This window comes from Corvus moneduloides, chromosome 2 (genome assembly GCF_009650955.1).
Source record: "Corvus moneduloides isolate bCorMon1 chromosome 2, bCorMon1.pri, whole genome shotgun sequence".
Taxonomy (NCBI): domain Eukaryota; kingdom Metazoa; phylum Chordata; class Aves; order Passeriformes; family Corvidae; genus Corvus; species Corvus moneduloides.
This window is the reverse complement of record NC_045477.1, coordinates 78180215-78193149: the sequence shown is the minus strand read 5'-3', so window position 1 is coordinate 78193149 and position 12935 is coordinate 78180215. Positions and strand designations below refer to the sequence as shown.

General features: G+C 35.4%; 1 protein-coding gene across 5 annotated transcripts in view; it reads right to left on the bottom strand.

The window, feature by feature from the left end:
* The window catches only part of GPC5 (glypican 5), a 626060-nt gene that overhangs the window by 296598 nt on the left and 316527 nt on the right, over positions 1-12935 (bottom strand). The gene's annotated exons all lie outside the window — the stretch shown is intronic.

Genomic DNA, 12935 nt, shown 5'->3' with positions numbered 1-12935 from the left:
CCCAGAATTTCATGTATGTCCCTAGTAATTACCTGATTTGAAAAGGAAATTTCAGGATCAACATAACGAGAATTCTGATTTTTTTTTATTTTTTTTTTTCTACCCTGGCTTACAGATAGATTTAAAATAATGGTATTTCGAGATGTATACTTAATTTTCAATTAAAACCCCACAAAACTGTTTCTTTATCACTATAAAAGAAGATCTGGTACCAATTTCTGGCCCAGAGGCCAAGCGTAATGCATAAGTACATAGAATCATAGAATAGTTTGGGTTTGAAGCAACCTTTAAAGGCCATCTAGTCCAAATTCCTCTGCAATGAGAAGGGACATCTTCAATTAGACCAAGTTGCTCAGAGCCCCATCCAACCTGATCGTGAATATTTCCAGGGCTGGGTCATCTACCACCTCACTGGAAAACCTGTTCCAGTGTCTCACCACCCTCAATACAAAAAGCTTCCTCCTTATACATGGTCTAAATCAAACCTCCTTCCATTTAAAATCATTGCCTTTATTTCTACCGCAACAGACCCCACTAAAATGTTTGTTACCCCCTTTCTTATAGGCCCACTTAGAGCAGACAGAATCTGTGCTACTTAACAGCAGAACCTGGATCTTTTAAAGACCCATGTGGTGTCTACTGAGACTTAAGATACATTTATTATTTTATGTGAATTTTTCGGTTTGAAATATCTGAAATAGTATGTGAGCTGTGTTGCAACTCTATATTGGTGGACCCAAAACATCCTTGTCTGCTCTGGGTGTGTCATATGGAAATCTGGTAGAAGCTGAAGAAAAAAAATATGTTGGGATGATACTAACTGCTTGACCAAGGAACAGCAGACCTAACTAGTACAGTCAGAGGCAGGACTAACATGGAGAGAACTATTTCCAAAGGACATCCAGGCATTGCCTTGGAGAAATAATAAAGATGACCTAAAATAAAGCAGAGGGATAGCTGATACTGGCCTAAGCAGTGTAAGTGATTTGGTTCCAGTAAATAAACTGGTTCTCTGTGTCCTTTTATCACTGTAGAGATGGCCAATGATATCTGCCTGGTTTATAAGAAAACAGTAGAGATCTCAAAGTTTAATACATTTCTCCACTCTGTTGAGCAGTGCTGAGCAATCACCTGAATAATGTTAATCTCTCTCATTTATCAAATGTCCAACTGCTGTCATCCAATTTTTAAATATACGAGGTACAACTGTTATACATACACAAACAGTATGCCCTCTTCCCCATTCAGATTAATTTCAGTTTATCTGTCAGATAAATATGAACATCACAGCCTCTAAAAACCAGGTGCTTACAAATGTTAATAACTCTTATAACCTTATCCAAAATATCAGTTTGTACAGGTTTGTGCAATACTCATGCTTAAATCTAGGAAGACTTCTTTACACTGGCCAAAACCTCACTGGCTCAGATTCTTTAATTTAATAATCAGATAGTTCTTTCTCCTTGAAATAGCTACTAATTAGTCAGAAACAGACACAGTTGTTTTATACCTTCAAAAATGTGTTTGCTTTGTTGTTTAACAAGATACTGGGTTCATATTTTCAACAAATACAATGATTTTAGTTTCAGATTATGGAGTCACTTCCCAGACTGCTTAATCTGTTAAGTGCTATACAGTGCCCAACAAAAAATATTTTAATCACCACTACAACACGATCACTCAGCTAAATCTCAATGGTTCTATAAGATCCACTTGCCACTGTGTAAGAACAGGAGAATGCCACTCACCGCGGAACCAACAGGACCAATTTATGCTGCACTTTTAATTCAAAAGTTTTATTAGGCATTTATATGCTACCTGAAAGACAAACTACCTAGCTAAGAGGCAAAAAAGCTCATTTGTACTGCTGCTCATCTCCCTGCTCATTGTGTAATCCATGCCATGCTTCTTCCATAATAGTATTTATTGAAACAAAACACAGGCAGTTTAATGAACTACACTCAGTTAAACAGCACACTTATTTTTCACCCCAAATCATATTGTGACACATTCCCACGCCAGTTGTATGATAAGGTACTTTTTATCCCTGAGCTCTGTGGTATAAATGTGGGCATGAACTTCCAGCAAGACAGTTTTTCAAACAAAAATTTTTGCCAAAGTTTCCACAGTACACCATATACATATACGCCATATATACCATATATATATCTGGTGTGTGTATATATATACATATATATACACACACACATTTTTTCAGTCTGAGAACATGCATCCTCCTCTATATCTGTTTCAGTCTTAGAAATATATAGACTTAATAAGGTTTTATATTTTGTTGCTTCTTTAAATTTCAGCACAACTTAGTTATTTCTTTTTCCTCTCTCTTCTTCTTCTTATTATTATGTATTATTGACTTCTGCCTAGAAACCTAAAAACACAGGTGATCCCACTTAATTGCTTTAAAGGTAGGTTCAACATTGAAAAAGTGCTCTTTAACTTTTTCCAAACTTTTCACTGTACTTGAAAAAGTAGAGATTAAATAATGAGTAAGCTCATTCGTTTTTTGGACTTTGTTATTCTCTTCAGTCTCCTTAATTGTACAAGAAGAAATACTGTCTCCATATAAGTTCACAAATCTCCGTGCTGGTTCTCTACTAAGCAAGGCTTGGATCTAGTATAAATTCTTTATTAAACAGAAATCCATGTAGTTCTTCAAAGATAAATTGATTCACATTACAAAGATAAAAGTTGTTTAAAAGAATTGTTCTCTTGTGCTGCACTTTTTATAAAGCTATTATTTAAGAGGAAAATAAGTACATGTTATGACTGGAAAATTTTGTTGTATATTCTTACTGGGTCTTCCAGCTGAATAAGGAGGGTTACTAGCTGTATACTATCTGCCCCTCAAAAAAATACAGTGAATGTTCTTCCCGTTGTGTCACAGTCTAAAATAATCTTTTTTCTTCTTATTTTGTCCAAAGGTTTTTCCACTCTATCAAATTTTTGTCTCAAAAACCCCAAAACCCCAAACCCCATGCTTTAATCATACATTATTGTCTTTCAATTTCAATTGAAGTAGCAGCAAATATATTTGGCAACAGTGTTAATTTGAATGAGATATGGCAAGGGTTAGTTCACCAGTGTTCTGAGACTGCAGTAGATACACCAGCATTGCAGATTTGCTGGTTCTCAATGTTGATGAAATTTTATTGAACTAAGACTTTGGTATCAAAAGCATGTCCTCTGCTGGTGGCATTTTATTTTCCCAGAAAGTTTGTGCGCCACTACTATGGTACATGTGCATGGGGGAATGATTTGGGTATAAGTCAACTGAAGGGTCCTTCACAGCTTCCCTACACAGCTTTGGGAAGTTTGGCCTCCCTCTTAGATCCTTCAGTGCTCCATTGCCCAAATACCTCTCAGGACTTTCATTGATGGCTTAGTGGAATGCTTTCTTTTACCCAAAAGCAATTCTGAACAAGGTTATAATACCAAAAAGTACCATTAATAAATTTTGTGAAATTTCACCTTTTAGAATGAAAATATTTGCATTACAGAAATTACACTGTTGTAATAAAGTACTTCCAGGGTTCTGTAAATATATGACTCACTGCTCTGTAACATTTCAGTAAGAAAATGTACTGCTTGCAGCAGCTACAGAGACACCTATGAGGGTACTTGAAGCTTCTCAACAAATCTCAGAGTCTAAGTATAATTAGGAAGATTGTCACTAAGGATGTATGATTATTGTACAGTCCTATAGGGCCTGGTAAACTTTCAAGATTATTTAAGACTTTTATCGATGAATCTGGAAAGCAAAATGAAAAACAAAGTGTTAATGATAAATCTTTTACTGCCACAAGAAGTGGAGAACTACTAAACAACAAAGAGAAGCGACAAACTAAGAAAATCTCATCTGGCAAGTGAGGCAATTGAGTGAATTTTAAAACACATACTATAATAAAATACAGACGAAAGTAAATTTGCAAGTCTAAATATTGTATTACATGCATATTAAAACACAAAATATTCTGTTCCGTAAATTAATTGTGGGTGTCCTGGGTAGCCAGAAGAATATGAATTACCACAAGCAATGTTCTAGCCAAAGATTTTAATGGGATCTCTTTGGGGACAGAAATAGGAATACTGAATCAGATTCGGGGTGTTATATTACTCCTAAATCCCATTCTCATTGCCTTTGTTCAGAAAGGATGGCACAGAAGTGAATTCTATTTCAGTGATTAGAATGGAACCAAAAAAATGCTTTTGTTTTAACCAAGGAGCTCATCCTTTAGTGCCCTCAAAAAAACCCCTTGATCTCAAGAATTTATTTAACCAGCCTTATAAACCTTGTAAGTGCCTATATGGCAAATACAGATTCAACAGATTCAGCAGGCCAAAGTATATGAAAATAGCAAATAAATCACTTTTTTTTTATTTAAACATTCAAAGTGAATCATAAAAAATCTATGCTACCAGAATAATACATTTAAAAATATTCAGGTTGGTCTATATTAAAATAATTTTTCAATAATAAACAATAATTACCAACAGTTGTGGTAAGGGTGTTTGTTGATTTTTCTTTTTTTTTCTGGATCAAACAGGTTTTGGTCTTAAATCATGAATTAATTCAGAGATTCAAGGACATGCTATGTATGAGCTTGAAGTAAAAGACCAAAATGGCCCCTTCTGCCTCTCAAAAATTTATTAATTCATATATGTAAATCTGAAATGGCAAGACTGTACTCTATTTTGGATTTTTTAGCTTGCAGGAAGTTGCAAGTGATTTAATCTCTGTTGTTGTTTAGCTCAGCAGGAACACCAGACAGTCTCACTCCCCCTCAGTGGGATGAGGGAGAGAATCGGAAAAATGGTAAAATTCATGGGTTGAGGTAAAAAACAGTGTAGTAGGACATAAAAGAAATGGAAAATAATAATAGTAATGATGATAAAAGAATGTACAAAACAAGCAATGAACAATACAATTTCTCACCACCTAGTGACTGATGACCTGAGCAGTGAGCCACCAGTCCCTGGCCAACTCTCCCCAGTTTATATGCTGAGCGTGATTTTGTAAGACACGGGATATCTCTTGGGTCAGTTGGGGTCAGCAGTCCCATCTGTGTCCCCTCCCATCTTCTTGCACACCTCCCGCCTGCTCACTGGCAGGGCAGTAAGAGAAGAGGAAAAGTCGTTGACAGAGTAAGCACTGCTCAACAACAAGTAAAACATTACCGTGTTATTAGCATTATTCTCGCCCCAAATCCAAGACACAGCATAATCCCAGCTACTAGGAAAAAAATTAAATCTATCCCTGCTGAAACAAGGACAATGTCTAATGAATGATGAACACTGAAAGGCAATAAAACTTATGTTTATACTACTGAAACTGATGTGATAAATAAAATCTAGTATTCTATTCACCTATTCTACATCATATACCTTCATGGGAAACATGGATTTTCTATAAATTTTATTGTATTGTATTTCAATAAAAATATCTTGATGCTCTATTGCAGTTCACTGTGAATTAAGCTCAGTCATAGTATTTCCTCTCTTTCATTTATGTGCACATCGTAAGTACTTCTGGAGGGAATCTCAAAGGACCCCAGCAGTGAATCCAATTTAGCTAATCAAGTCAAATCCAGAAAAATTATTTCTAGAAGTATTACTACCTTGAACTCTTTCAAATGAGAGGAATAAACTGCTAATTTTTTTCTCTCTGCTTAGCATTACACAGAAAATACTTAGAAATACAGCATTTCCTTTGGTGATCTCTTAAGAAAAACTACTCATACACCTGTAGGCCAGAATTTCCTGCAGGGTTTCATTTCCTCAACAAAAATGTGCATTCCAAATTAGAAGTCCAGTTTATATTGGAGACTGGTATTTAGATCACTAGTATGGCAACTCATAGTCCCTCATGATAGTGCCCTGTGGGGATTTTTTTGAATAAAAAGCTTAAAAAGCTGTAGCTTTGTGTGAAGTACATCAGCTCCTTTTTTTTTTTTTATGATATTTTCAAAAAGAGAATGAGATTTCTAATCAGATATAGCCTTTATATCCTTGAGATGATACACAAAGTGCAAGCAATACATACAGTGCTGTATCAAACCCACTGTTTTCTGCCTAGATCCAGGGCTACAACTCTGGGTTTCAAGTTTGAAAACCCATTCTTCTCCATAAAATCACCAGTAGCCTGAAATTCTGATGGAAGTAACACAATATTTCTCTCCAGTCTAAGCTAACTCAGCTGAACAAAGAAATAGACATTCATTCTGCTTACTGAGCTGAACTGCAAAAATTAGAAAGGTGGCTAAGCGCCAGCACTGCACAACACAGCTCTAACCTACCTTTTGTGCTTTCTTGATATACCTTTACTAACGCAGGATCAAATCAGCTGCTGCCTGAATAGTGGAAATAAGAATCACCCCAGCTTATTATTATACAACTACTTCAAAATCCAGACATTTCTTCTCAGTAGTTATTTATGTCTCATTCAAAATCACTTAGTAAGAGAACAAAATTTTCAAAGAAATCTAATTGCTGAATTAGGTAGCAATGACTAGCAATTTTCATTGAAGGTACAATTCCACACAGTGAGACTATGTGTTCAAGCACAAGCACACACTGAACATATTGTTCCATCCTTAGCATGCTTCCTGGCCATCACAGAGTTGAACTGACCTAACTAGCACTCTTCACAAAAATGCTTGACCCCAATTTGAGCCTCAGCATAGTCTACAGACTGTCCTGAGTAGGCAGCCTGGATATGGTTATTCTGCTGTAGGAAATAGGACGCTTGCTGTTCTTGAACATTTTTATTTAATACAGTTAACAGATGCAGTTTTTTGGGATGTCTACAGTGTCAAATAAAAGAGAACTGGGCAATAAGGTACAGTGATAGATATTGAATTTCTCAGTCTTTGTAACTTACATCTGTTCCCCAACCAGTTCTCCCTAAGATAAATCACTTATTAAGAGGGTATTTGTAAGCACCTTTGTAAGGGGATGTGGAGCAGTATGTTCTCACCCTTGATCCTCTTTTTACTTAGCAATATAGATACAGCTCCTAAATGTAATTGTCCATTCACAAATACCCTTTTCCTAATTTGTTACATATAGAAATCTTGCTTTATACCTGCATTTTACAGCTAACACCACCTATTCATGTTCTCACTTGAGTTCTATCATGAGCAATTACTTTTCTTTCCAGCTGTTACTCATTCAGAGTGAATACAAGAGCAAAAGCTTGGCTCTTATCCCTTGGTGCAATCTCTGCTGCCACAGATATGCACACTATCAACTTGATGTGTTTAAAAAATATTTAGGTATTCCCATCTGTAAAAATGCATGTCTTGCTAGCATTTCACTGTAGGTTTAAATCATCCTCAGAAAACTAAGTAAATGAATTAGACTTTTCTAAGGTAACAAATGAGAGCAAAATTAAACCCCAGAACAACAGCATGTACTCTTATTTCTGTCTAGTAGTTGAAATAACAGAACAAAGTCACATTATATATGATTAACGTCAGAGACTAATGTTCTTTGCCCATTTCACCCATCCATGCATGTGCTTGTATTTTTTTATGTCACTGTTCTTTTCTGTTCATCTGTTTCCTTTTATTCATTTGAAGGTTATTGCTTATAACCCCCTCCACTAGATATTACAAATAAGTTTTCAGATAATTTGAAAATAATTTTAATTTTAATCGCCCTTTACCTCATCCTCATCTGAATTTTTGGACCTTTCTACCTTGACAAGGTAGAAATATAGATATACATAGATATACATAGATATACATAGATAGACATATATGACATATATGACATATATTAGACAGTTTTCTTTGCTGGTAATAGTAGACTGAAATTCTGTCTTTCCAGAACAGAATATGTGAATCACTACTAAACAGCTTAATATCGAGTGGTTTCATGAATGATTGAGGTCTAACCAAAAATAAGAAAATGGATTGACTTAAATAACATGGCATACTGTGATCAGATAAAGCTCATTTGAACAAACACAACCAGGATTGTGGGTGGTGTTGGGCTTCAGAATCATGCACCTCAGTGTAGATGCCAAAACATTTACATGTTTTTCTGTAAGTAAAGTGTCTAAGGTCCTCAGTAGTAATTTGCATGTTAGAATTTTAATTCAGTTTTGTGGACATGGTTGTCTATTGCTTTTTGATATGACCTAGACTATCTGGAGAACTACACAGTGAGAGAGGAGTGATAGAGAATTTGCAGAAGAGCTTCTCGAGCAATAGCTGGAGGCCAAGGAACACGGAGCAGCTGGAATGGTTCCAGGCATCTGAGCACACGCAATTGAACCATAATCCTAGTTAAAGCTGGGAGTTATTCAGCTGAGCGAAGGCCAGAGTCTAAACTGAGATTTATAGAAAAGAAATAATGACAAAAGAAAGTTTTCCAAGTAAATTCTTAATTCTTTTAGCCAGGCAGTGCATTTTCTGTTTGTTTGGTAACAACACAGGTCATAGCACAACTAGGTCAACTGGACAAAAGCACAGTGGAATCTCAACCATTATCTAGATGCTATAGATATAAAATTCATTGTTTCTCTGTATGTTCCTTCTCTGTATAAATATACTACTAGCAAGAAAAAGATCAAATTATTTCTGAGGAAAAATGCTGATTACAACTAAAGAATTAAATTTTCTCAAAGAAAGTTTCAAACCAAACATTTTCAGTATTAACAACTAAAACTTGGAAAATCATATGGAGAATTAATCATATTTAAAGCCAGTTTCAATAATCCCATGATTATCATTACACAAGACAGATTTTCAAATAAAATAAGAAACCAACACATACCAAAGAAGCTGTGAAATGGAAGAGAATTCACCAAGAGATTCCTATATAGCGACATAAGTGCACGATCATTAACTCATTATCAGGAACTGATTTCTACTGATAATAACATCAGTCTGTTACGAGTCTGGCTGTTACTTAAAAATAAAAATCATGACATTAGCAAAACAGTAAGTGTTCAATTTTAATTCTTTAAGAAAAAGTTTATTCCCTACTTCAACATGTTTATATTAAATTGCTACTGAAAAATAAGCTAGGAATGGGTTCTACAGCAGATTACGACATCAGTTGTTCATCTGTGTATTTCCAGTCTGTGTCAATTCTGATCTTAGGTCTACAAAAATAGAACTTCTTTTTACTTCTTTGACACAATTTTTTACTTAAGAGTTAATAATCTGTAAACCCTTGTTTCCTCTCATTATCAGTAGAAACAGAAGTCTAAAGTTACAGCTGAAGTGAATTAAACATCATGATAGATAATGAAGATCACAGATAGGCTATTTCAGGTTTTGATTTCTTCTTATGCTTCACAGATCTGCAAGTGAAAGGGCATAATATTAAGCCATTTAGAAGCAGGACCTTCTGGACCACTTTTCACTTTATAAGAATATGCTACTTGACATTTCTTCTGGAGGGCCATTCAGAAGACATTATAGGAAAAGCTGCACTGCAATAATCTGTGATGCCATCATGAGCAAAATTGTGACCGTATTGTTAGAGGTACATTTCTATTGCTACCCTATTGTGGGTGGATAAATTGGTGATTTATCCAGAGAACTGATTTCAGAGAATGGAATTCAGCAGACAGGCAGTGGAGGTGACCCACCAGCAGTGGTGACTGACGCACTGCTTTCCCTTATTCACCAGCAGCAAGATAAAGCTACTTTCATCTTTTACTTGGTGACATTTCTACTCCTCACATCAGTGGACTCAAGTGACTGAGAAAAAGCAACAGCTGCTGTGTAAAATTCATGAAGACTAAGCTGACAGCAAGGCCAATATTGCATAACTTCATAAAACTAGTACGCTCCCAGAAACATTTGAAAGCAAGTTAAATACGAAAATAAAACAGAAGGAAGCCTTTACTTTTGCATTAGCCATTGCTCTGTAGATAATGCAAGTGAAAAATGTCCCATATACTTAAAAAATGGAAACATTAAAAATGCATTTCCCTCTTCAGCAGCTGCATATGTACTTTTCCCTTAAATCAGAGCATTTTAAATTGATCTAGAATATGATGTGACAGTAGACACCTGTAAAATTTAACACATAACTCAATCACTGTGAAACAAAATCCTTCAGTACTCATTTATCTCATCATGGACATAGCAATGTTGCCTACAGAACAGTTTTTGTCAGGACGGATTCTCTGTGCAAAAATATTGTCATGTCCCATGTCCCCTCCCTCCCCACCCTGCAATACAGAAGATGTTATGCAGAAGCTTAATATAACTAATAACCAGGAATCTCCTTATATTAGTGAGACCAAGTATCAATTACAAAGGCATACCTCCAGTCCTCATATGTGACTTTGTTTGGCCCCATCCTATAATAAGAGATTGCCACAAAACATACCACAGCAAAAACACATATCCAGAATCTTCTGCATTATTTATCAAGTTTTTCTTAAGGTCCAATATATACTCTTTTCATTTTCAGAATATATCCTTCAGACAGAATGCCAGTATAAACTCTAGTACATAATTTATGCCGCACTTAAGCCTTACACTGAAAGTTTTCCAGTCCCTGAGATTGTGTGCCAGCACTCTCCAGAAGGCAAGTGAATTCTCAATAAGGTTAAAACAAGGCTTTCCTGGCACACAATTTGCCCCTTTTCCCCATTCTTGAGTTGTCATTTATTTTCATGATTTCTGTATAACTATATTTCTCTGGTTTATATTCGTGTAGTAAGGCTGCTTTGCATAAATTGAGACTTATCATATATGAAGGGCTGTATTTTTAAATCCTCTTTGCCTCCAAACTATTCTTAAAATAGTTCCCATTGCCTAGTCTTGTCAAAATGCATCATGCCTGTTTTTCAAAATCTTCAAGAGAATTAAGGTATCCTTGAAATGTAAAAGTGGTGGAGGAGGGGACCTGTACATTACTTGAGAACAGGTTTCTTGGTGTATAAAGAAGTGCACCATTTACAATCAAAGTCTTCTCGGAAAGATTTGATAGAACAATTCTCTAGATCCCATTGGGTCTTTGTATGTGTGATAAGATTATAACTTTTCTCAGAAAAGCTAGCTTCAAGTTCAAGTAGCTGCCTATGCTATTTCTCTGCAGCATTACTTATTCAGATGCAATCAAATACCATGGAGAATATTATAAAATAGAGGAAGCCTTTTTCGAAATTCCTGAGAAAGCCTGGCTCATGCATTTTGCAGCTGTAATATGTGCGCAATGGTCTAATTATAGTAATCCTAATCTATGCAGACTATGTTATTAAACGTGACATATATTTTAATTGTTGACAGATGGCTTTGAACCATGTATAAATATTTATAAAGTCACACGTATTCCTACAGCTAGCACACACAAAAGTTCCAGGTATATTATTCTGTCTTTTCTGAATCCTTTCATATGCACATGCAAACTCAGGATTTCCATTTTAATAACTACTTTATTGTTTAGGTTATCTGAAGACATAAAAGAACCATTTTCTTTTTAAAGTGAAATTAATATTGCATAGATTACAGACAGTTTTGATTACTGTGGAAATAAGAGTACTTCTTCATCAGTACATTGTATTGTGTTAGCCCATGTGCTCACTGTTATTAAATATTGCCATTGTGCTGCTTATTCATAATCACCCATCTTCTCTTGTCACTACAGGGGAGATATCAATAGAAACCTTAAAATCTCCAAGAACAGTGCAGAAAAACAGGATCAATCCAGCAACACCATTCATTAACACGTGAATCTTATGTAGAACTCAGAAATCCTCATTTAAACCCTGTGTAGTGAAAAAGTTGGTTATTAACAAAACACCCAAAACAAGTAGAAAATAGGCAACATTTACAAGAACTACCATATAGGAAACACATTATCTGAGCTTTTCAGAGATGTCCAAGGGTAGGCTTAAACTAATGAATAAGGTGAAGACTGAAGGATCACACAAGTCAGAAAATCTGCTTACACATCTTTTCAGTTGTTATGGTGCGAGTCACTTCACGTAGCTTTAGAAATCTAAACTTAGGCATCTGTCTGTGCAGAAAGACAGGCAAGTCCAGTGGGTAATTCATCTCAGCCTAAATTTATCTGTAAGATGTTTATTGAAGTCAAAAGTCAGATTCTTTGCTGCTAATGTGGTTTTTCAAAAAAACCCAACCAACCAACCACACAAAAAACCCACAACCAAACCAACAAAAAGAAAAACTGTGCAGGTTTACTCTTTTTTTTTTTCCTCTGTAGGACATTTCTATTCAACTTAAACACCTGCAGGCTATTTAAGTGGTACTAGTTACCTTTTAGAGTCACTAGATCTTTTAGAGTCAAGAAAACAAAGACCCTTGTCTTTGGAAAGAAACAAGCATCTTCAAAAGTCTGACCTCATCCTAAAATAAATCATGCAAGGATGCATGGACATATGCATTGCTGATTTTGGAAGAGCATTATATGGTGCTACATATTCCAAAGAAGGTTAATTTTTTCCCACCGAGATTCTTGCACTAAAAGCTCATTCTGGCACAAACTACTCTCCTGCAGAAAATGGAGGGAGCAGTCAGCCATTTAAAACAACAAAGTGAAAATTAGAAAACTTGGCATTTAACTTCAAAAACTGTAGCCATGAAGTGACAGGATACTAAGTCCTTTCAAGAGGGTGTGATAATTTCTTCCTTGAAAATCTGGTGAAGGGATAAATCAGCAAGGAAGGAAAGAAAATAAATGTCAGACATTTGATGTCGGTCTTCCTACTGCCTCAAAGGTAGAGAAAAAATATTTTAAAAGTTTTGAGAGTAAATTATAAAGCTATTTGTTATATTCATTTTCCTTACAATTACTAGAAATTTTTATGGCAAATTTTATACATTTTTTTAGCACAGTGACAGTAAGATTTCAATTCTTTTCATTGCATCAGAAATATTTCACACAAAGTATGCCAATAATCAAACATCAGAAATGGATGAGTCAGCATT